Below are 25,701 nucleotides of genomic sequence, written 5' to 3' on the forward strand. Positions count from 1 at the left end.
GGGAATGGAAATAACTTGTGTGTCATCTCCTGAAACCAAAGGACTAGGAGAGACAGGCCTGCACATTTTAGAGACATGAGCCTGCCAAAATAAGAATACTCACAAGTTGCTGTATTTGGCTTCCTCATTAGTTAAATTGATAGCATTTCCCGCAAGAAGGAGAGAGGGAAAAAGTTGGATGCAGTGGTCCTATTAGGCTGTCACGCTGGCATGTAACAACATAATGTGGTAACATTTTTTTCTGAAGACAAAACGCTAATGTTAATTCACGCTGCAGACAGAGGCACAAGCTGGAGAAAGGATTTACGCACATTCTCTCTCTCCTATTGCATTCAAAAGCAATAGCAGTGGAAAATGGTGTTTTTGTTTAAAAATGAAGCTTCAAGCTTTTACCCAGCGCTGAGCTCAGAGCACCAGGGAGGCTTGCTGGAAACAAACAGCAGCAAAGAGACGACCAGAGCTGAAAATTGCAGGCTGGATTTGCAGCGATGGCCGCAGCAGCCCTACACCCGGCACAACCATGAAGTGACACCAAAGGGGATTTCTTCCAGCCCATCTAAGCACCTACTTGATGACTGTGGCTGATGAAGAACCAGCACAAGCCAAGCCCTAGCTGGTCCCCGAGGCTCAGCACCAAGGGTGGGATCCGTCTTGCCCAAATTCAGCGTCAGAACAAGTGGCAAGCGCAAACTGGCCAGGAGAGAAGCTAACCTCAGCCTAAGCTTAGAGCCTATGATATTCAGCACAGGCACGTTCAGAGGGCAATCTATTTCTTTCTCCTGACTCTGCAGGCACCCTGGGGCAAGGAGCTTAAACTCAGATGTCTGAAGTAAGGGGAGACGAATCCCACCCTCACTGCCATGAATGCGAGCAGCTTTTATTTTAAGAAGGGCGATCAATGCTAGAATGTGCTTGAGTCACCCTCGCAATCCGCCACAGCCACCGCTCAAATTCTTCTCGTTGGGGCCTCCAAAGCTGTCAGCAGACCCCCCCAGCCCACCCACACTTTCCACCATGAGGATCTTTTACCACCCAGCGCGTTGCTGTGCCCATCGCCTGCTTCGCCAGGACAAGCCCCCTGCAGCCAGCGCCGAACGCCAGGAAACGATGGTGGGTTTTGGAGTTTTGTTTTTAAGAAGTGTTTTTCTTTGAGATGTCAGCTACAGAACCGTAAGCAGCATTTATGTTCAGCGTTTACCTGAGGCGTCAGAACAAGGGAGCAGGAGCAGGCTGTCACTGATACACAATTTTGAAGCACATTACTAACCGCTATTGACGCTTTCATAGTTTCATTTCTAGTAGAGGTTTAATTTCTTTGCCAATTACACAGATGCATACTTTCCCCAGGCAGGTCCCTATAATCTAGGCTGTGGTTTGTACAACTAGCGGTATAAAAAAAGACTCAGTTTCAGAATAATATTAGTGAGACCATTCAGGATGACTAAGTATATCTGCAAGACCTCATTCACGCAGAAATCACCTGCTACTGTGGAATATATTCCATGTGCCTTTATTTCTCCAGGTATAGTACCAAATTGCTTTGCTCTACAAACCCAAGTATGACATACAAGCTTGCAGCTACTTCTTTGCAGGTTTTGGTTGGAGTGGGAGCCAAACGGGAGCTTGGCAGTGAGAGCTGCTGGGAAGCAGGTATTGAATTTCAACCTTAGAACAGAGAAAAAAATGTAAAAATAGAAATTAGTAAGAGTTCTTACTGAGAATTAGAGCAGGACTAGCCTGAAAAACAGCTGAAAGACATCATTTAGTCAAAGCAGGCTGCAGAGCCCACATGCCTGACTGCCTAGGCACAGTGAGTGCACCCCACCTAACTCCGCACCATGTCTGGGACTTAAAAAAGTACCCATTTGGGGAGCAACGTGGCACACCCCATTTATATATTCCATTTACCCACAACCCAAACCACCACCAAGTCTGCCCTTTTCTTTGCCCCACTCTACTTTACCACACCAGCCAGCAGTTGCTGCAATCTTAAATCTTTACAGGTTTTTTTTTTTTTTTTTGGCTTCACACTCTTGGTGGGGAGATGAGGGAACAAATCCGCAACCTAAATTGCAGCTCAGTGAAGAGGACACTCCAGTCTGGATTGCTGTTACCACTTCGGAAGCCCCATGGCAGGTGGAGCTGTCATTAATCACACACCCTGACAAGCTGCTACTCTCAATCACACTTCCTGATCAAATTCTGCATTAATCAGGAGCTCGAAAGCACGCTGGCTGTTCAGCAAGGTTAAAAATGCCGATGATATTTTCCTTAAGCTTTGTAACATTTAGTAATAACAAACAACGAGCCAAAAAAAGCCCAGACAACATCCCCACCACCACCACCCCGATAAATACAATACACGTGAAAAGGAAATGCTGCATGGTTTTAGGTACATAAAGCAGTCCTGCTATCATATACACGTGAAGTCCTTAGACCAAAAAGGATCTTGTAGCCCTAATGATATATAATACAACCTTGAAAGGGGATTGTTGATTACAAATGATACAGCTGCATTTGCTTAAAAACACCTCAAAATATGCCACGTTCTTATATGAGAAAGTAAGAACAAAATTTTTTAGGTCAGGTGAATATACAGAGACGTTTACCTGCTATTTCAAGGTAACGAGGTACATCAGGAATCATGCACAACACAGTGGGCAAGTTAACTGTTAAAGGGTGTGTATTGCCTCTGGGGAAGGAGCAGGCTGGTCTTAGCTGTTCTCAGAGGGCCACATTTTAGCCAGCAAGATCCATCTACTGGCAAGAGCAGCCCTGTTCAGCTTTCCTATCAAAGGCGGTTTACAGAAATCCAGGGCATACAGGTTTTGATAGATCAATATCCAGGTTTAAAAAAACAGCTAGAGGAAAAAAAGAGCAAAAAATAAAATTTAATAAAAGTCAGGGTTTCTTTGCTGTGGGAAGCCAATGCAATGTGTCCTCTGCCAAAGTCACTCAGGATGTTCTACCTGTGGCAATCGATTGCTTTCCAGGGGGACTGCCAGCGTGTGCCAGAAAGCTGGGCTCTCAGAGAAAGTACGGCTTCGTTAACGAAGCAAAAGGAACAAGGAACTGGAAAGCAGCATGGACAAATACCCCAGTACCACTGCTGCCAAAACCACCTTGCAGGTAAGGACATTCAAGGCATAACTCTCGAAGTATTCCTTCCCAGTTTTTCCTCCTTCCTGTTACTGATTTTGGCTCCATCACTGATGCAAGCCAGAAGGAGCCTGACATCTAGGAAACGCCGTTCTCTCTACGCACGTGTCTAAAGGACACTCATGTCACTGCTCAGCCTCTGACACCCACGCAGCTCAAACAGGGAGGACAAAAAATTAGCAGCCTAACTTTTCTACTGATTAATTCCTCAAAGGAAGCACAGTTCAGCCACAGAAGTTTGAGAACAGACACTGCCAAGGTTTGGGCTATTTATTATCACTAATTTAACTGAAAAGACAGAAATTGAGTGACTTAAGATTCATTAACGGCTTCCTTATAAAATTTAATTTTGGCTACTTACTTCTGTATAGGGAACATAAAGTAACGTAATTAAAGCAGATGATTGCGCTGAGTGCAGAAGGCTGCCTGCTTGCTTTTCGCTGATCACGGTCTCGAGCCACGCTAACAACTTGCAGGGTAAAACCCTCTGCAAGGTCTTGAGTGACCACTCACCAACCCTTCTTTCCGAGTAATTCAATTAAAGTCCTCCTCCCGCCTATTACTTCTTGAGGGGGGGGGGGAGAAAATGAAATGAGAATAACCCACGCGGTAACAGCACAAGGACAGGACTTGAGATCATTTATCTGATCAGCCACTTACTGGCAGCTAACGCAGCACGCAGAGGACTACAGGGAAAAAACCTCCAGTATTGAAACTGTCAGCATGTTAAAGGCAAAGGAAATAGAAAAGCGTGACTTCTCTTAACACAGCCGCCACCCATTTGGTTTTCAAAGCACTTCTTGGTCACATCCCGCTGATTTCACTCCTTATTTCAAGCTACCAAGTTACATCTAGACACTTGGAATCATCGAGGCTGGAAAAGACCTTCAGCATCCCCAAGTCCAACCATCAGCCTGACCACGCTTTCTGTTTACACATCCCCAGCAACGTCAGACATTCACTGATGAAAGGTGAACACGACAGAAGGACAGCAAAAGGAGTGGAAGCGAGGCCAATCTACAGTTTGGGGAAAAAAAAGAAGAATTGTAGAAACAAAGGGTAAGGGAGCAGGGAAGAAGCAAGCATATAGCAACACAAAAATCAGCAAGAGAAATGCAAGCAAGGAAACAAATAGCTTCAGAAATTCCATTTAGCTGCTGATGAGTCGATTTTTAATTTTATTTATTTATTAAGAAAGCAGCTAATCATGGGCTCTGAAGCAGGGGGGAGGCAGGAGTCAGCCTGGATGCAGCGTATGGGGAGATGAAAAGACCTGGGAAATCCAGCAGCACATCGCTGTTAACTTACGTCCTGAGAAAAATCTCTGCTCTACTTACAACGCTTGTTTTTGCCTTCCATTTCTGACAAAATTGGCTACAGATCAATGCAGGAGACACAGAAAGTGGACTCTGGACAGCAACAAAAGTCCAGGGTGTTACAGCACGGACAGCATCACTGATATTGCTAAAACGGCCGCGGAAGCTCATAAATCAGCAGGATACCAAGAGATGCCATAACAGAGGACCGAGATGTTGCAGCTTGTCTTTGGAGCAAAGCTCCTTCAGGCCCGCTGGAAGCTGCTGTTAGGATCACCTACCATATAATGCTAATGCAGGTTCCTACCTGAAGCTTCTGAAATACATACAGGCTCCTTCCCTCTTTGCATAGCTCCAATTAGTGTCTAATCAATAAGCCTATCTGCCTGCCAAAAAGCATGATCCAACTACTATTTTATGTGGGAAGCACTTTTAATCTGGCAGGCTGAAGCAGGTACTCTTTCTGAAAGGTAAAATTGTTCTTGGAAGCTTTCCATTAAGAGACAGCAGAAACTCTGCCACTAACTCTTAATTAAGTGCTCTATTGCTTTGGGTTTGTTTTTAATTATTTTTCTTTGTAGATAAGTCATTAATAATTGAGTATCTGCTTGCCTGAGTCATGACACTAAATGTACTAAGAAGAATGGCTGTGTGAAAACCTGTGGCAGTTGTCCATCCAAACACCAGCAGAGCTACTACAGCAGCCTGGAAGGCATTCGTTCCTCCAAACCCTAGTTTTAATAATTTGGGGGGTGGGGGAAAAACTAAGCAGCACACAGCGAAGCAGCACTTTGAGAACAAGCTTACCTTGTCCAGCAGCGTACGCTGCCCCAGCTGTGCATTTGTTTCCACCTCTACTCACCAACAGCCACCCACGCTCTGCAGAGATGGACGTGCTGTGAAGCTGGGTGTGCAAAAAAATTGACATCCCCGTGCCAGCCACCTAAACCACATACCCTCAGAAGCACGTTACAGCTGTGTGAACACAAGAACATGTAGTACTGAAGTACCTTTCCTGCCGGTTTTAGATCCAAAAAAAATTATTCTAATTAGGACTTCAGCATGGACGCAAGAAACACATTTTTAATAATAACCTACTTCCAGATTTTCGCCTACGCAGGACTGCACACCCAGGCCTCAATCACAAAACTGCTGTGCTGCAGAAGAACTGTGAGGCACCTTTCGTAAAGTACAAAATTAATTTTGGGTACAGCTGTTTTTAAAATTAATATTTTGCAAGGGAAACAATATTTTGGAAGTTAAACTTCCTCCAACAAAATGTGTTTATTATATATATTTTTTAAAAAAATAAAACCTTTTCAGGTCAGCCTTGTTAAGCTGGTGACTCTAATCAGTTTAAATACCCTCCTGGAGACGGGCCTCAAGGTTTGGGTAAGGCAGAGGGGAGCGAGGGAAAGATGCTTCTTCTTCAGTTACTTTTTACTGGCTGTATTATTTGACACCCTGGCACTCAAAATGCTATCTATTCAACACAGTGCGCAGCTAATCTAATCTAAAACAGCACTTCAAGCACTGCTGTGCCATGGAAATGTTTTAACAATGCAAGCATGATTAGCCACATAGGTGGAGCTTTACACAACGATTGTTTTCGGAGAGAGATTTAACACTGCCACGCTGAAGACATGGCCTCCCTCTTAAAATCTGTTTTATCAACACTTGGTTCAGAATTGCCTTTAATCTTGCTAGCTGCAATTTCCCCCCCTCTCAGTAAGGTGGAGGCTCATCTTGCACTAATTATGGCAACTTAATGAAGGGAAGAAACAAGGATGATTAATAAAAGCCTATGCTGTTTGTTATGTTTTTGGCAAGTCAAGTTGCACTAAAGGATGCTTACACAATATTAAAAAGCTATAAAATACACATATATGCTAACAACAAAAATTTTTTTTTGACAAATAACAGATGAATTAGAAGAATAAAAGCCACGATTCAAACGCCTCAGACCTAGAAATTAAGTCAATGTTTTAAGAAACTCTCAGGACTGATTCAGGAACCCCACAGAAACATGACAAGTGAAAGGTTTTATTCAAATAAAGTTTGACCATAGCGAGGTGAAATTAAGCAGTATTTTTCTTAATTACAGGCACTCTTTGCAACTGCATCCATCTGCCACTATTTTGAGATGTGCCCACTGCCTGTTAGCTCTCCGCAAGTTTTCTCAAATCACTTTTGTAAATAGTGCCGGAAGGGTTGGGTGGCATTTAGCTTAGTCCACTCCAGACCAGGGAAGGCAATAATGTTAGTCAAGCCAATACTATGTAATGCCAGTGTTAAGCCTTCTGGCATACCCGCTGTGAACGAGGTATTTCCAGAAGTATGAGCAGCTTTGTGCAAGGTGAACAGGTGTGTATTTAAGGTCTGCCCCCGAGGTCCAGCCAGGCTCTGCCCTGAGGACACACTGAATACACACCAGCATCCACATCTCTACCATCATGAAACAGGTTGCGCTGGCCTTCCTAAAACACAAGTGTTTCGGCAGCTGTGAATAGCATTGTGCTGCAAACTGACTTTAAAATATTAAATAAAAGAGATTAAAAGTTCTCAAAGAGGATTTAAATACAGGCAGCAAGTCAGCACTTCACTTCCTACAATCCCTTCCAAGAGAGATTAGGGGACAAGGACTCAATACCTTGAAAGTAAAACAGCTACAAAGAACGCTGATTTTCTTCCTTAGAACAGTGGCCCCAGAAGATAAGAAGCACAAGTACTTATGTTTTAAAACCAAATAATGGAAGCATTTAAGAGATACTGTCAATACAAATATTAACGGGGTACTGTCAGCTTCACATCAAGATTTTTAGAATCAATCTGGAAAACTTTGAAATAAAGAGTTTGGCTTTGTTTTATCATTAACTTTGTGGGCCGTGAGTAAATACATGTACAGTAATAAATACTTAAATGCATGTATATTCATGCATGCAAACATGTATGTGCATATACACACAGAAATTGGTATCACTGACGTCTGCAACATAAAACTAAGATTGACATTACAGGCATTTGACTCTCAAACAAATCCATCTCAAAAAATATCAGTAGCTATTGCTTTTATTGCTTTATTTTTGTTGCTTATAAAAAAGCTGGGCATTAAGACAACGCAGTCTATCCTATTACAGGTTAAATGGGACATTTGTTTAAGACAGTAGGCAACAATAGTAGCTGTGTCCAGCGAAAATACTTCCAAATTCTTGCAGAGTTCTGCCAATCCACCGCCCCATGCCGTGCAACCAGCACATGCTTTTATTGCTTCAAAACTTCCCTTGAGACCTTTGCCACTCATACGGCCCTGTTCACTATCCTTTTATTCTGACAGACCCATACGAGAGCAGCAAGAGCAGCTTTAGAAAAAAGGTGACCTAAAACATCCCTCAAATTCCTTCTGTCCACATTTCTGCAGCAACCCAGTGCCAGCTCTGCTCCCCCCATCCCACAAACAGAGGCGACAGAACTGGTTGCTTCCCTTGGTCTCGCAACAAACAAAATAAGGTGGGAATTACGCTTTCCCTCTGCCACCAGCCTAAGCCTGCGGCAAAGAAGTTCTAAGATACCTTAATCCTTCTGGCTGCCTTCCGTCATGCTGTGCCTCCTCGATGCTCACAGCTCTCCCGTATTACTCTGTAATAATGCCAGCTGGCCTCTCTTAGCCAGCCTTCTTTTTTTCCCCCCTTCAAAAAAACCCACAAATTAAAAAAAAATACAGCAAAACCAACTCCTGAATATAGTATTTCATTCACGGGCTGGTTCTTACCAAGTTGTGACTTATATAATTAATCATAATTCAAGCAGGCATAGCATATGAACAATTATTTAAACATTTAAAAACAAAGTGGGTTGCTGGCTCTTTACAATGCTGACATATTTAGCACCCAAAACAAATCCTTTTACTGCTGTCTTTAAAACAAAGGCGCACATTTTCTACAAGTGAGATCTCATATTGCAGCACTCTCCATCCCTCTGCAGGAAAAAGGCTATTTTCAGTAGTAGAAAGTGCTGGGACAGCCAGTTACAGAAGTGGTTTCACTGGGTGGAAAAAATAGTTTTAGCTGCATACCCAGTTGATGACAGCCCCCCTTACGCCATTCAGTGTGAATTTTTCAAATTGAAAGAATGGGGGAGAAAAAAGAGGAACATTGGAACAAGAAAAAAAGCAGATCATTCACATATGACAAAATTGTGGGGAGCAGCTGACTCACCAGAGGGCTGTGCAGCCAGCCAGAGGGACCTGGACAGGGTAGAGAGGTGGGCTGATGAAGGTCTCCTGAAGTGCAAGTGCACCAGGACTTGCTGGGGGCACCCAGCTGGAAAGCAGCTTGGCAGAAAAGGACCTGGGGGTCCTGGTGGACACCAAGCTGGACATGAGCCAGCAGTGTGCCCTTGTTGCAAAGGCGGCAAACGGCATTCTTGGCTGCATGAGGCAAAGTACCACCAGCAGGCAGAGGGAGGTGATCCTTCCCCTCCACCCAGCACTGGTGAGGCCACACCTGGAGGAGTGGGCCCAGCTCTGGGCTCCCCAGTACAAGATACTGGAGATACCGTTCAGTTGAACACAGGGCCACCAAAATGGTTAAGGGACTGGAACGCCTCCCCTCAGAGAGAGCTGGGACTGCTCGGCCTGGAGAAGAAAAGGCTCAAGGGCGGGTCTTAATGTCTATAAATACCTGACGGCAGGGTACACAGAAGATGGAGTCAGGCTCTTTTCAGTGCCAGGACAAGAGGCAATGTGGACAAACTAGGCTTTCTGTCTAAAGATCAGGCAGCACATCTGTGCTGGGCAGGTGCTGGAGGCTGCCCTGAGAGATTTTGGAGTTTCTTCCTTGGAGATCTTCACAGGATACCTGGACACAGGCCTGGGCACCCTTCTCTGGGTGTCCTTCCTTGAGCAGGGCCAGGACCAGACACACCCAGAGGTCCCTTCCAATCTCAGCCATTCCGTGGTTCTGTGATAAATATTTGCCTCCTACTCACCATGCAGCATTACTAAGAGACAGACCTATTTTTAGTCCATTTTCCTCTAATACCAATAGCTCTTTGAATATATATTTTTAGTGGTTAAATTACCATTACTCCAGCCTCTCTGCTCACACTGGTAACTGTTTTAGGCATCCTGTCACCATGGGGAGGGCAGATCTCTATTCATCTTTGTGTTGCAAAGTCTTCTGGAGCAAGTCTGTCTATTTTATATCCAATAGGGCATAATCACTTGTTCTTGTCTTTCTACTTTCTCCCACATGTCACGCACTCCTGCGGACAAACTCGCAACACAGAGCAAGCTTTAAACCACTGTGGAAAACTCCCGACCTGATATTCTTGGTACAGACGTTCGTTGAAAGCGTAATTTTTGAAGGCCAGCACTCTGCTCATTTCTACAGGCTCTAACCATTTCCACAAAATCAGTCTGGTCTCACTTTTGTTTTTAATTCACACAGAACAAAACATAAAAGGATCCTAGAAGCTAGATCAAGATAGGAACTGACATGCCTTAGTGAATGGGTTTTAGGAATTTGAACTCCAGTGGCATTTATAAAAATCCCAATATAACTTTCTTGCAATTATTTCCCTCCCTAGTGCTTAAGTTTTCAACAAAAGGCACAAAAATAAAAGCTCAGCCAAGTCCAAACGTTGCCAAAATGGTAATGTTAGAATGCACTGTATGCCCTAGGAGAGTTATCACAGCCCTTTTACTTATTAACTGGGCCAAAGAGGATAGCTTCAGTGTTTTCACAGCACAACGCAAGAACTTCACATTTAACTGCTTCTCTGTCCAATTTGACTTAAGGACCTAAGCTCAGGTCTCCTTAAAACAGAAAGATTCAAATTGCCTACCTTCACACTGAACGTAGTTCATAACAAAACCTCTGAGGCTTTTTGGCTCTGTATCTCTGTAGCTGACCTCCTCATCTGAGTCCTGCTTGGTGAAGCAAGAAGAGATGAGTGACATGATTCGGTTTTTACTCTTATCCAAAGAACTTGCTGAGACAGCTAGGAAGACACAAACGTAGGACTGAAGTGCTAACATCTGATTAAAATGCAGTCCAACGAATTACACCACTTCTTTCCCCTACTCCTTGATCGTGAAGTTTGGGACAGGCCTTCTTTGATACGGAGGGGGAAGAACTCCCCCCCCAAATCATTCCCTAAGAATTAAACGTATTTGCTAAAGCCATCCCTTTCCTACTTCATGGAGGCTGTGCTGTTGCAGGGATTTGGTTTGTGACTGTGACACAAACCAGCTCTTCACTCCTGACGTTGGTAGCATGGAAATGCTTCAGACACAGCCATTAGCTCTCCCAACAGCAGCAGAATTTCTCCTCTGGTCAGTTTTCACTAATGCTATTTGCAGTGGAGGAGCTGGCAGGACTCATCCCGATTTCATTTTGTACCTTCTGGGAAAGCTGTGAGTAACAGCAGATGCAGCCGCAGCCCAAATGGGCCGGCTACAGAACTGGCCGAGCTGCGCCTCTCTGCTGCCAGCAGCACACAGAGAGGCAGAACACCTGGGGTCGGCCTCACACAAAGGTCTGCAATCCCTCTGATGTATCCCCAAAAATCAAACCTGAATCACAGAGCAACTGCACTGTGACGGAAGACAACAGCAAGTTTGCCACCGTCCTGGTGGGCTGCAGGCAGCTGTTACCCGTCATGAAGAAGAGCTGACATTATGCCTCTGAATTCAGATCAAGTCAACAAGTGCTTACCAGCACGTTGGTTCTGGTCTGAACCATTCTTTCCTTTTCTTTCTCTATTCTCAGAGTTGCCAATAAGTATCACAATAGAATCTAATTAATTTTCACTAATGAGTAGGAGTCCAATTGCTAAGCCAAAAAAATTTTGTTATGTGCAAGTAAGCAAACAAGTTAATGTACCATAAACCGTGTTTTGTTCATTTATTTTGACAACCATAGTTTGCTTTTAATTATGATACTTCCTAGCAGCCTAGTTTGTCCATCTCCTTTGCAGAAGTACTGAACCCTTTCACATGCTACTGTTCTTCCCCAATGCTACTATTTTTCCCCTAGAGAAGAAAAAACACCAACTGATATCGCAAACACTGGCTGCCCTCTGTCACTAGAAAAGCTGAGAAAGGAATAAAAAGAGCTCAAGAAACTTGAATGAAAGATGAACCTTGTTTTCTGTTTTTGAACCTCCTTGTGGGGAAGAATCCACCTTCTACTTCTGATGCCAGAGAAGATTTTGTTTCAGGGATCGGTCCAGCTCTTTGGCAGACCCCATTTGGTTTGTACCCTTGTTGCTGGTTTTCTTTTTAAGCTAAAGATGTCCAGCTGGATTTGAAAGGTACATCCCTTGTGACAACACATCTGTAAAACACATTTCAACACTTCACTCTGACTTAAACACCTAAGTCTTCCTACCTACTCTGGATTTGGCTTAGGGAGTTTCTCCATTTTTGCTCTGTATGCCACCACCGCTTAGGATTATTTTTTTTTTTTTTAAACTTCTTATGCCACTTCTGGCAAGTTCAACCTTTACTCACGCAGCCATTTGTGAAAACACCCATCACTCTTCTCCAGGTGCATAACAGGCTTTCTTTGGACTGCCAAACATGTTGAAAGGATATTTTCCTATGGTATTGAACTGTAGATTTCTTTTTATGTCAATCAAACAGTTGACTGCGTTCAACAGGCTTGTTGAGAAAGGAGTAAACTCTGACTCCTCTGATGCTCAAAGCAAAAAAACCTTCGCCTTTTAGGTGAGATGAGGTGAAAGCATCTGTAGGACAATTTCTAGCAAGAAATGTTATGTGCATTTCACCAAACAGCAGGTAACTAACAGGGGAACCCTCCCAATTCCTGGGCTTGATTCCCACTCTGAGAAAAGATGGGGTGTGGACTCCAGAGCTATCAAACTGGCACATGATTTGACACACACAGATTTGCTGGGTGTGTGAGATGCGCGTGCCAGGTGAAAGAAGTAGGTCATTTTAAGAAGAGCTGCCCTGAGACATTAAGGCCTTTCAGCCCATTTCTGAAGTGGCAGTCAAATACCGAGGCCAGAAGAGGCTTTTCGTTTCTGGACCAAAGGCTACAAAGAGCCAAGAAGCAAAACGGGAACTCATGGCCTCTCGATCCTAAGGTCAGAGAGTTCCACTGCAGGGCTGGCTCAGTTTCAGAAGGAAAAAAGAAGGTGCTCATCCAGTTTGCTAGAGAGTAACACATTCCCCCAAAGGGCTGAACGCTTTTAACCATTTTCTGCCACAGCCACCATTCAGAGCTTAAAAGATTTGTTGTACCACCTGCAGTTAATGACTAACAGAAAGAAATCTCTTAATGTTTGCCTTGATGGGGTAAGATGATTAAACAAACTAATAACTTTTTAAAAAGTTATTTAGTAATACATTCTCAAGCTGGAAGCATTGTCAGTCTCTGAGAGCACAACTGGAAGACAATTTCCTAATCACGTAGTTTTCAACTACAGAAATAAAACCAGGACGAGTTTGAATAAAAGGCTTGAGCACTTAACAGCTCTCAGCAATGAGGTTACTACATATAAACTTTTCAATTACTACTTCCAGCCTTCTTAAGTGTTTTCAGAATTGTAAAACAGTGCAGCTCATCTTTAACTGGAAGTCACCTATCCCAAGTACAAAGTCTTGCTCTGATTGCTTTCCTTTTCCCTGTAAGCCAACTTCTTCCTTCTGTGTGAAGGGAATATTCCCACTCGATCCATCCATGGCTGCATCCCTCTATCAGCAGCAGGCAGCCACGGGTACTAAGAAAGGACTGGTGCATTGCTAACGCAGCAGTACAGTCGCTACCTGGCAGCTGCCACAGCAGATTATCCTTCTTCTAATTCTCTTCTAAGCTCAAACAAGTAAAGCTCTATCATCTCCGTCCTGCACCTCCCACTTTCCTTCCATGGATGCTCCCCTTCTGGAGGGTGCTTCAGATTTCCAACACCCTCCGCGCTCTGATACCTGCTGCTTATACCACTCATCTCTGCAGCAGCATTACCCACTGCTGCTCTGATCCTGGCCTGAGCCCCAGCTCTGCGCTCTAAGGATATCCTCCTGCTGAAGAGGTTCAGTCCTATTCCACAGCTCTGGCTTCCCTGTGCTAACGAGAAAGATATCTGACAGCTATTGCCAGTGTCTGGGCATCACATATACCAAAAAGGCTCTTCCTACCTCACCACTTTTAGAGGCTGTTGAAAGCCACAACCAACATGTTTTGTTTGTTTTTCCTTCCTAGGTTCGGTCACATCAGCTCTTCTGTACCACTTCCCAGGTGGCTCCATGGCAGTCCCCATCACAGCCACCACTTTTCCAGGCTCAGGAAACCACAACTCAGCCTCCCAGACACAGCTTTGGAATTGTGTCTGTCTGCTACAGCTCTGGTCCACTTTTCTTGCATACCATGTTCCCCAGCTCCCTGCCAAAGTCTCTGGGGCTGTCAGCCATCACAGAAGTGAACCAGGACAGACCGATGGTCTTGCCAAAGGTGCTTAGTGTCCTACTGTCCAGTGTAGGACTGAAACAAAGAAAATTACTTCATAAAATCAGTTATTTCATGAAAATTAAAAAAGCCAAAAGCTCCAGGCACTGCTGTGGCAGCACGACAGAAAATTTCTGTCTTTTTGTGGTGAAGGACCATTTTACCTTTTGAAGGAAAAAAGATCGCTGAGTTATCTCATCCCCATCTATCCTGCGTTGACCGGGAAGGCCAGTCATAGAAGTAAATTTTACCCGTATATAACCAAAAAGAGCCTTTAGCAGTTGGGCAGACCTTGTCATTGTCACTGCTACAGCCTCCCCAAAGCTCAGGTAGCCCTGACAAGCTTCAAGGCCCTGCTGCAGCCGAGCCACTAGCCCACCTCCAAGGGCAGGTCACCTTTGAGGCTGCCCATGCACAAGGAAGTAGTGCTGGCCTACAGGACAGACTACTTCAGCCTAGAGAGAAGCTTGCTACATGCAAATCTTGCCATCAGAACTGGGAATACATTTAATCTGAGAGCCTCAGGGCAAATCCCTTCTCTCAACATCTCAGCTTCCCCATCCACAAAACTTTACAAAGGCTGACATACACAACTGAAAGACACTGCAGAAATGCAAAAAGTCACTGAGACAAATGGAAAGACCGGGGCCAACCAGACAATTGCCTCAGATTTTCCAGAGATAGTTATTTATTCATTCTCGTATTGTTTCAGTAGCTCCGAGAAGCCGTAACTGTGATAGAGGTCTAATAGTTGCCAACTGAGTATTTTTCTTTAATCACATTTGATATTGTTCTTAAAGCAGCCTGCCAGCTTCTGGAATCATTTGATTATATACAAGTATTACTTCAAAGCAAACAAACAAGGGATACATTTTTGTTTGTTTGTGTTTATAAGTGATATTTTCTTAGAATTTGCAGCATGAAGGAAATTCACAGTACTTATGTTTGGATCTAATTTTCATGAAAATTAAATAAAAACAGAAAAACACCAACCACCCAAATCCTTCCTACCCTCCAGTAATTAAGTTTCCACAAAAAAGAAAAAACCTTGCTAGCCAGCCATCTTTGGTTAGGATATATTTCATAAATCAGTGCTGTTCAGCTTAAACCAGGACAAGTGAACGTGAATGAGAAGTGGAAGCCTCACAGCAACTGCTCAGACACCTGAGAAATGACAGCTAGACACCAAAGCCACATTTGCTGGGCAGAGGGACAGAGGTTATTGTTCCCCCCCGCCCCCCCAATCAAGTTTTTGAAAGATAACCAGCCTGACTTATTATAAAAGACAGCATGGGAGAATGGGTGGGATGGGGAAGAGAGACAAAAGCAGAAGTGCACCCAGCTGCCTCTCATGGCTTGCTGGCTTGGAAGACCCCAGTACACACTGGTGCACCGCAGTATAGACCTGTTTGCAGGCTGCAGCGAGGACCTGAACACAAGACTGTCAGCACTGAACATACCACTGCTCCAACCTGATCTGACAGATACCTCAGGGACTGCATAAGTTGTCGAACAGAGGGGGCATGATGTGCATTAAGTCATACTGCTCAATCTTCCCTTCCTCTTTATGTTCTGCTAACTGGAATTTAAGGAAAACGAGTTCGTTTTTGATTCTCAGAGGAGTAAGGGAACAGCTGCAGTTTAGCAAGTCACCAACTCCTATTGACAAAGGACTTGATAAAGAAATGAAACATAACTGCAGGATTAAACCCTTGAAGTTAGAAATCATCATCCTTCCACAAATTTCTTTACATTAGCCTAAAGACAGAATTAGTTCTAAAGACAGAATACAATCTGATTCAGATTCCCAAAAATGACTTCATCTGTACGAACACTTAGAAGAATCACTGATCTAAACAAAAGAGACACACTGATCCTTAAAAACACCTATAATCACCCATATTGAAACAAACAGATTGATTCATTCCATTTCTGGTACAGCAAGCTAGACTTCTTCCAAGTATTTTAGCTAAATTAATATAATATGGGCACCATTCTGGAAAGGTCAAGGAAAAAAACCCTGAAACAACTGTTCACTGAGAAAAAAACAATACCAGAAAAACCCTCACTGTCTTAGCTTGAGCAATAAAGCAGTTTTGAAGTGCCACTATCAAATCAGTAGTATTGCTTCCTTACTCTCTGTACTAGACACCTAAATCCAAGGGAAATACTGCAGACTCAGAGAGGGCTCAGAGGACCATAACAACAATATTTTGGATGTGAAGACTCTTACTTGAAGGCAGACTGAAGACTGAATAGCAGACTTTAGAGATGAAATAAAAATGTAAAATCGTGACTAGCACAGAAGTCATAACTTTGGTTTCTCTCCTCTTGGTCTCATAACAACAGAGAATTCAATAAAAGCTACAAGTTATAGAGCAGATAAAAATAAGATACTCTCAAAATGTCTAACCAGACTGCAGAGCTTGAAGCCAGAAGCTGTCAAGACCAAAAATGCAAGAACTCCCTCAGAAGTCACTAGACATATATATGGTTAAAAACATCCAAAAATTTAAAAGACCATGATAAGAACTCTTGGTACAAGGTGTTTAACTTCTAAAAATAGTTCATAAAAGGTAGTAAGAGGCAGAGATAATTAAAACTGCCCAAATCAAAAGGTCACTCCTCATTTTATGAACAGGCTGGCCACAGGAACTGCTGGAAGTCAGTATCTGATGAGGTAGACCAAAAGTCTGAGAGCTCCATAGTCAGACTGCCTGCTTTTAATCCTCATTTGATCATGAAAACTGTTTTTCAATAAAATATTCACCATATTAAATAAACATTCTTGAAAAAATCTTTCACAACCAACCTGAATTTAAATTCAGACAAAGCCTTGTGTGTCCCATTTTCTTTCTGAAAGCACATGAGCAAGATCTTCCTTCCCTAATGCTCAGATTATCTTCCTTAGCTGTTCAATTTGGTACAAAATTTAGAATATTAAAAATTAATGTCTTCAAAACATGTCCAGTTTTTCAGAAGTACAATTTAATCAGTTTCCTAAAATCACATTTTAGCAGTTTGAACCTCCGTAAATTCCTACAATATGTATAGTAGGAAACAGTACATGCAACCAGCACCACAGTTTCAGTGCAGAAGCTACCAACATTCCTATGTAAAAAGGAAAAAAATGGGGTGCTTATTTGTAAATTTGTTTAGTGTATCAAATATCCAACCATACAATCGATTTCATATTTGCAGTTGATTAAGTGGATATTTGAATCTTTTAACTGAAGATTTTTTTTTTTTTGACGGCCAGGTAGCTGCTTGTCTTTAGAACTTTCATACCTTCAAAACTAGGATACGAAAAGGCATGATTTAGCAAAATTACCTCATTTGACCTGCAAGGCGTTGTTGTTTTTTTTTTTAGCCACTGCTGCACTAATTTCAAAGGCTCTTTTCCAGAGTCTTTTCATAAGCGACCTACTGGATGAAGCCACCAGGGTGAAGAGTTTGATGGCCTTGAAGGTCCCTGAAGCAGAGGCACTGAAAAGCATGACAAAGCTGAATGCTCTCAGACGTGGGGGAAGGATGGGGCTGGGGTTCTCCTCGTGCATGGTCTAGAGCCTAATGGGCCTAGGGAGCCACCACCATGCTGGAGCTCAGACCCCTTCCCTGTGACCCAGGCTGCCTCCCTCAAGGCAGTAACAAGGATTTGGGTCAAGCACTGACGGACCCCAACTCTACCAGTTATTTTTAGTCATTTGTATTAAAAGGAACCCAGGTGGCATGGACCAAAACAGGCCCTGGGGATGGCCTGTGAGCCCCTGTAGGCCCAAGACCACTGGCTGCGTAGATCAGCTCTAATCCCAGCTCATTCAGTGGGCCTATGTTTCCATAAAACAATTAAGTCCTATAAATCAACCTTGATCCCTAGCAATTAACAGTTATTACCTGCTTTCTGCTTCATGCTGGCTTGCATCATCCACAAAACCGCATTTTCTACACGCCAAACACTCTTGGAGAAGCTCCTTTCTGCACCTTCAAGTGGACTTTCCTGCCCACCAACAGGTAGGCCAAGGAGCTGGAAACAGCTGGTTTTGTGCTTATGTCAAAATTAAACCACATGGAATTTCCTCTGTTCCAATCAAAGCTGGATGTCAAAGCATCCAAATTTCTTCCCCTCCCTGGGGTCACTGCCAGCTCCTCTTGAGTTTCGGTGGGCAGGCTGCCTCAAAGTGCAAGAAAATAACAAAATCGTGAACATTTTTCGGCTTTATTTTGGAGCTCACAAAATGGAAAGACAGGCTCCCTATGCCCAAAAATATTTTACAAGCAAGGCAGTCACCTGGCTCCAATGCAACCATAGTGGGGGATTTCCAACTTCCAACCGCCCCCCCCAGAGATGCCCTAAATTGGCGTTCAACAAGATTGAGGGAAGCAGCAGAGTTAGCAAAAGGTGACGAGTAGTTGTTTTTGATAAGAACAGTGTCTGCTGAAGCACATCAAAGTAAAAATTCAAGCACTGAATAAACAGCATGTTTATAAGATTTTCAGTCTGGTCTGGAACAGCTCTAGGATACTCCTGTCAAAAACTGCTGTTGGCTACATGGTACTGCTAACTGAGCAAATAACTTCCAGAACTTTGCCATAGACCTATACGCCAAGATGAAAATATATTGAAGTTCAATATGTTGCTGCATATACTTTGGAAGCCAAGGAATTATTTCTGATACAATAGCAGTACTGTTAATAAGTTAGCACCAAGATACAAACAGCAGACAGGTCAAACCCTTAAGTCACTCCGTAGGAAACCTAGATATGTGCTTGTTTTAGCTCAGAATTACACTGAGACCTCATATGGTCCTTGCTAATGAAATGAGAGGAAGCAGTAGTATCTATTCCCAGTGTAACAGCAGGGAAACCAGATTGCAAGGTTCTTCTGCTAATATGAGTTACTATAGTGTTGTGGGAGCTTTGCACTGCTGCAATAATTGCAGATTTAACAGGCTTTTTCATCCTTCTCACCTTCAAATCCTCTCTCTCAGAACAGCTTAGTGCTGCCATCTACTTTTTTTTAATCCTAACAGTTTTGTTTTTATTTCTATTTTTTTTAATCCTCACAAAGTTCTCAATAGACCAACCCACCTGCAACACCACCACCGTCTCTTGAGTCTCTACAGTTGGGTCCCCAGATATACACTTATGGCCTGTCACCACAGACAAAGTTGAAAGCAGAGGAAACTAAATACAGGATTGGATCCAAAATCCTTATAACACTAATTTACACTCGAGTCCTCAAAGATGGGGGAAGAAAAAGAAACACAAGCATTAGCCACAAGATCATTTTTACAACACCTGCAAATACAAAGCTAGTAAATTCAGAGGGTGAAAAGGTGGTACAGACATGGGGCATCAAATCTTCAGGACAGTTCTGGAAAGCAAATTTATCTTACTAAAAATGTTATTCAAAGTTTCAGTCCCAGAGGATTAATAAAATTTTTACAAGTCATTTATTTGCACAGATACTAACACCGCTGGAAAATATATATATATATTTCCAGGCTAAAGGATCCATCATCTGAATAACGAGGCTAAAAAACATCCAGGCTTTTTACTAGGAGACTGCCTGCTGCTGATCAGGCAGGAGCTAGTCTTGATTAATTCTCCACCTCCCTTTTTAATCGCACAAATTTATTTTTAGGGAGTGAGCACTTTTTTCCCCCCCACACAAAGAGGGTCTTAACTGTATTTTGGAGGGATCAAGAAGCGAAGCCACAGCACTTTTTGCCTCCCACCAACATCACACGGAAAGAGGGGGCATCTATCCCCACTGCATGGATCCTCCCCAGGCAGTATGCTCCAGAGAACCACGCATTGTTTCCCTTCATTCCAACCAAGATAGGCCTAACCTCCATGGATTATGGTCTGATCCCTAAAGAAATCATAAAGCCTCTTTATTTAGAGTGGTGGTGGGTAGGTGGGTCTAGGTCCGAACTTGCCTTGCTCCAGTGAGGTACAGACTTTTGATCAGAGCAGTATGGAAAACAAAAAGAAAAAAAATCTGCATTTCACTGCAATCCATTTTCATTAAATAAGCTACTTTTGGCAAGCAACAGACACGCTCTGAATTATTCCCATCTTCATCCAGATGGCCAGAAACATAACATTGGGTCCCAAACACAGGTCCCTGAACTACATACACAATAGGTATCCACATCCCTACGCAAGTCACTCACAGCATGTCCCACATACATGCCAGAAGGGTCCTGCATAGGAAGGAAGATTTTTCTTACTGCCTTGCTTACATGTTTCAGTAGAGGCTGTTCAGATCCCTGCCCAGGTTTGCAGTTTGGTCTCCCTGGCTCATATGACCCTGGGGCCTCTTCTGAGGCTGCAAACAAGTCACAGGGGCTCTGGTAGAGCGAATACATTTGTCCACAGGGAACCAAAAGGAATTAAATCACATTATGCACACTGTACCAGGCTGACGAAGGTCACAGATCTGAACTGGGGTAGTCCAACCTTCAGCACAGATGTTAACTTTACAAAGAAGCACCCTGAAAAGGGATGAGAACATATTTTCAGCAGGGGATTTATTTATTTATTTTTTATTTTTTTAAATTTTTTTTTTTTTTGCTTCCTGCATAGGCTTTACTTCATCATGGAAAAGGAACTGGAGAAGAGAAAAATAAAACAGAGCCAAAATATAGTTTTAAAAATAAAAACCTCGTTTCCTAGCTGTCATTCTTGCATTTTGCATGTCATGCCTGAGCATTAGCTGCTGCCAAATGCAAGACGTCAGGTCCATCTGGCAGATGTACACTTCTCTGGCTGCCAAGCGTTTCCTTGTGATGCAGGGGCTTTACTATTAAGTGTATTTGCAAATTCCAGTCTCCTACAGGAGCAAGGCTCCTCAGCAGCAGCCTCTGCTTTGGAGGGCCCTGGAAGGAGGTAAATGGAGGTACACCTTGGTCACCCAGATTACCTATTGCATTTCCTTGGTATGATGGCCAGCATCCCGGTAACCAGTGGCTATACCAGCTGTGGGAGAGCTTTGAAGAGGTCCTTTTTCTTCAGATTATCCCTAACAAAATTAAGGATTACTTTGGAAGCAGGGGGGAAACCCAACCATTCAGGCTGACATCATTACTTATTTACATATAAACACAGCCAGGAAATAAGCATATGTATTTATATATAAACAAAAAAAGCTATCCATACAACGTTTTATACGCTGCTTTTTCATCCAATATTTACTACTTTATTCATCACTTACGAAAAAACTTTCTCCCCAAGAAATTGGTGATAAAATGCCCTCTGGTGGGCGTGACTGCAGACCTCTACAGCAGCAACCTCCTCCTAAGTAGTTCAGAGGCTTCAATATATTCTTGGGATTACTATTTTTAATAGAGTGAGACAAAGCATATACTTTCTTTCCAGAAGAAACAGAAACTCCAGAAGAAACAGAAACACATGGGCTAGTGGGCCCACGTTCTACTGCTAAGTATCTAGTTTAAAAGCATTTTAGGTTTCTAATCCAAAAGGTTAAAAAAACACACAAAAGAAAGCAATTTCCTGTTTAAGCATTCCATGATCCCCCCCCAATTTTTATTTATTTTTTTTCTTGCCTGTTTAGGATATTTTCTCCTCTACAAATATAATGACAAGAAACCGAAAAGGAAAGTTGCATTAGGTTTTGCTTTGCCTCAGCATAAGAGAATCTTGTAGACTAGAGCAGAGAAAGGAAAGTGGAGCTTGCAAATCATTTGTCCTGTTGCAGCACAAGGCTCAACTAGGAAGGAGGCACTAATTGTACACACAAATAAACGCAGCAGTCCCAGAAAGAGTTTAGTGCATAAACAGAAGAGGCAGGGATGGAAAAATCCTCCGAAATAAATTGAAGTTAACAGGATGTGTTTCACCCTTAAGATACTCAATAATTGTGGGTGGTGCCTTCATCAATGCTAGGTGAAATAAATCAAAAGAAGAGAACTGGAAGCTTAAGATGCAGTGACTAAAGAGGTAACGCAGCAACTACAGGTCAGGCTGCATGTGCAGCTACTTTGAGGATATATAAAGAAAAAAAGGAAAGAGACTCTTTGATAGCACAGCCAACGTGGAGAAGGAGAGCCACCAGACAGAGCCAACTGCATAAGCCTGACCACCCTAACGTGGCCATCAGAAGCTGCAGCTGTACGCAAAAACATAGCAGTACTAACGTAGATTATGTATTTTCCTAGGTTTTTTTATATTATTATTTTTATCATCCCCACTCCCCAAAAAAGAAAAGCCTCAGAGTCCTGGCTAAATAAGGATAAGGAGTGTAAAACACTCGCAACACATGAAGGAATGTGGAAGAGCTCCACCGCTCTCCCTGAGTTCCTTGGGGAGCCTTTGTGCTTCCATCTCATGCAGGATACGGCACTTTCTCTACTCACCCAGATGGTCAAAAAATTGTTTTCAGCTTCCACAATGCAACTGGCAGTTAATTGCTGTTTTATGTTAAGAATATATATACACCTCAAAATTGCAAACGCATTGTATAAATAATGGGGTTAAGCTTTTTTTAAAATGTTTCTGTGCAACAGCACTTCACTTCTGAAGTGTTCTAGGGTATAAACAACGGTGTGATTTAACCTTTACCCTCCCCTTTTCCACCCTTTGAAAAACTGGCAAAAGCCCCTCATTTGTTTGAAAACCACTCTTTACATAAGTAACACACCCCTGCTCTGTGCAGAGCTCCATCCCTCTCTAGTGGCAGCCAGGTCACATACCAGTGATAAGCCTGCTCCGGGCTTGGCGAACAGATGGTTTTTTAGCTCAGACATTAGAAACTTCTAGTTCTCAGATTCAAAGATCCCCCCCGTTCGCTCCTCTTTGCCAACAGCCCACCCAGAGGTTCAGAGTTACATCTACAATTTTCTTTGAAGACAGAAGCTAAGAGTTTCACGGAGCAATGCTGTCACTCGGTGCTGCACTGTACAAACTCTGTCGCTGATTTACGATCATCACTCTTGCAGACATCCCCAGACATTGTGTTGATTGCAGCTCCAGTGAAACTTATTTATCTCATTAGATAGAGCAAGCCAAGATTAAATACTGTATTTGTGCATGTGGTTATACATGCATAATGTCTGGGCTCTAAAATTTTGCCTAAAGTCAAAACTAACAGGTTTTCTAGATGGAGATTAGCACTGACATTTCTTGGATCTTATCCTGCTGGTTAGCCTTTTCCTCAAAGAAGCTTTGCTCTTAGAGTAGCAATTACAGGTGTAAGTTAAACTATTTTTATTTTCCCTGACCCTTTGAACAAATATACGTGTTTATTTGTAATATTTTTACATATAATGCATGCTATTACACCTGTCAAGCAGAGGGGAGAAAACCACCTTTGTTGTTTGTTTGTATCTTTCAATTTTCTAATCAGGAAGATAGCCCAAAGCTGTACAATTCTGACTGCTTGTGAGTTTAACGGCAACCTTTCCATATAAAAATAGAATTTACCATTTCTAAAAAATACATAGGAAACATTCTCTTAGGTAGACTTTAGGAAGGACAGTAATCAAATTAAGGTGTTACAGGTCTACCACTAGAAAAACACCAAGGACTGGCACATTCTTAATTTCGCAAGGTAACGTTTAGTAAGTGGGAAGGCCTGTGATATGCTGCCATATGCAATGTCATTTCAGGAAGCACCTTAAGGAAATCTGAGCCCGTTCGTGTTTCTCTGAAGATGAATGACTGCATGACAAATAGCTTGGCCTGAAAATAGGAGGAAATAAGTTAACCAGGACTTCCACTCTGATTACATACAGCAGGAGCCCGACCAGTCTACTGGCTTCTTGAGACCAGAAGCACAGAGGTACCTGGTGCCCAGATTAAACCATTACCTCAAGCAGCAGGTGTTTCTGCTGAAGCCACACCTGCATTTCCATCGCAAATCAGAGTTTAAGCTTCTCAATGTCACCCAACTGGGTGTCAATTGCCCAGAGCACCACCACTGCCTACTCTTCTTCAAATAAAGAAGGCAGCACAGCACAGGGGTGTGTTTTGTTTGTTTTACTTCCATTATTCTTGAAATACAATACTTCAATAACTTCGCTGTTGTGACCACAAGATTTGTCTAAGAACGGTTTTTAGAAGGCTTTGAAGGATGCTGCTGTGAACTGTTCAAGTGTGATATTGAAACAGTGAGTTTAAGGAAAACTTGCTGCAATTTCTCTTTTAGCGAGAGCGCTCCCTCCCCTCCTCGCGCACACAAAAGCGCTTTCAAAATTTTTTTTTTTTTTATTTGAGACAGGGGAAAAACAAACCAACCAAAATAAAGGGTATTATGGCAGCAAGCAAACCACAATTCTGCTCTTCGTTCCTCTTCGGCTACATTTCTGTATCAGAGCACAATTTTTAAAGCCAGCCGTGTATTTTTTACAGACTTCAGGCAAGACTTTGTTTCCTTACTTCCCATGCCGTTTCTATGCTCTATTTTTTCCTCCTATAAATAACAACTCAAATATCAGCCACAACTTCCCATTGCCATTAAGTTCAGACAGAGATAAGGCTGTGATGTTGCAGAACTAGAACTGCCCAGAAGTTTAATCATAAAATTACACTTTTCTTCCAAAAGAAAAAAAAGTGCTGGAAAATAGGCTTTACTTTAGGGATTTGATAATCTTGAAGAACAGGCAGAACATTTATCTAAGATTTCCAGGGTGCCAGATGTAACCTCATTTAATTCAACAGTTTTGGGCCAAGGACGACTTCGGCCCATTTTATAGTGCAAAACGGAGAGGGGGGGAAGGAAGGACATAAGTGTTAGAGTACCTGCACCACACAAACCCAAGAGATCAGAAAGATAAGCCTACTGTGCTACTCCCCTTTACCCCCCCTATCTTTTGCAGCTGCTGTCATCCGTGGAGATTTGCAGACTTTCTTTGACCTTAAGACCTTCACAGTTGAATTTCACAAGCGATTTGTTCCTCGGGGTGCAGAAGCTCTGCACAGCATCAGACACATATCGGAACGTGTCAGCTCCACAGGTGTTAACTAGTTCAGGATTTGGTCTGCAGTTCAGCAGCTCTGGCGACAATTTACACTTCAAGATCAACCGGGAAGTTCCCCAGAAGGTCCCATACCACGTACCACACTTACATGCTCTAGGCAGTTTTTAATCCAATATCATTACATTTGTTTGCAGTCTCAAGGCTTAGACTTCAGAAAGCAACAGGGTGTTTTTCACTCCAGGCTTGTACAGAACCCATAAAAAGCATAATAAAGTGTTGGCACAAGCAGCAAGCCTCATGGCTTCTGAGTTTGAGATTGGGCATTCAATCCAGCCGGCACGAAATCCAGACTAGTATCAGCACGAGATAAGAGTTAACTCAAAGAGATCAAATCCAGCTCATTTATGTCTACGCAACATCGATTTCTAAGAACTACATGTGTGTAACCAAGAGCAACATTTGATCTGAAGCCTAATACCTCGATGTCCAGCTATTATAAAACAGAAGCAAAAAAAAGTAGCTACAAACATTTGACTGATGTTGCCTGCAAGCAGGGCACTGCAGAAGGCTGTACCAGCAATTTATATTGACAGTATTAAGACGGGACATGGCAGGCCTTGCTATTAGAAGTAATTGTACAAATATTTGGAGTTCTTTTTTTAAAAGAACAGAACATGGGGAAATACAATACAAAGCCACAGACCAAGAAACAAGCTACTACATGCAAATACATGCAAGCTTCTCCCAAGTTAATTCTCCTCTTAATGGAATATTGATTGGTATATTCAACATTAGAAACATGAAATATTGGGT

General features: G+C 42.7%; 1 protein-coding gene across 32 annotated transcripts in view; it reads right to left on the bottom strand.

The window, feature by feature from the left end:
* KLHL29 (kelch like family member 29) overlaps window positions 1-25,701 on the bottom strand; it is a 391,775-nt gene that overhangs the window by 358,285 nt on the left and 7,789 nt on the right. Inside the window, exon 1 of one of the 32 annotated variants that reach the window (XM_050710101.1) lies at window positions 20,369-20,447. The exons of 30 other annotated variants lie outside the window; for them this stretch is intronic. The gene's annotated coding sequence lies outside the window, so the exon portion shown is untranslated. Of the gene's footprint in view, window positions 1-20,368; window positions 20,448-25,701 lie in introns of those variants that run through there. One more of the 32 variants, XM_050710105.1, reaches the window with a different exon arrangement.

Source organism: Cygnus atratus, chromosome 3 (assembly GCF_013377495.2).
Source record: "Cygnus atratus isolate AKBS03 ecotype Queensland, Australia chromosome 3, CAtr_DNAZoo_HiC_assembly, whole genome shotgun sequence".
NCBI lineage: Eukaryota > Metazoa > Chordata > Aves > Anseriformes > Anatidae > Cygnus > Cygnus atratus.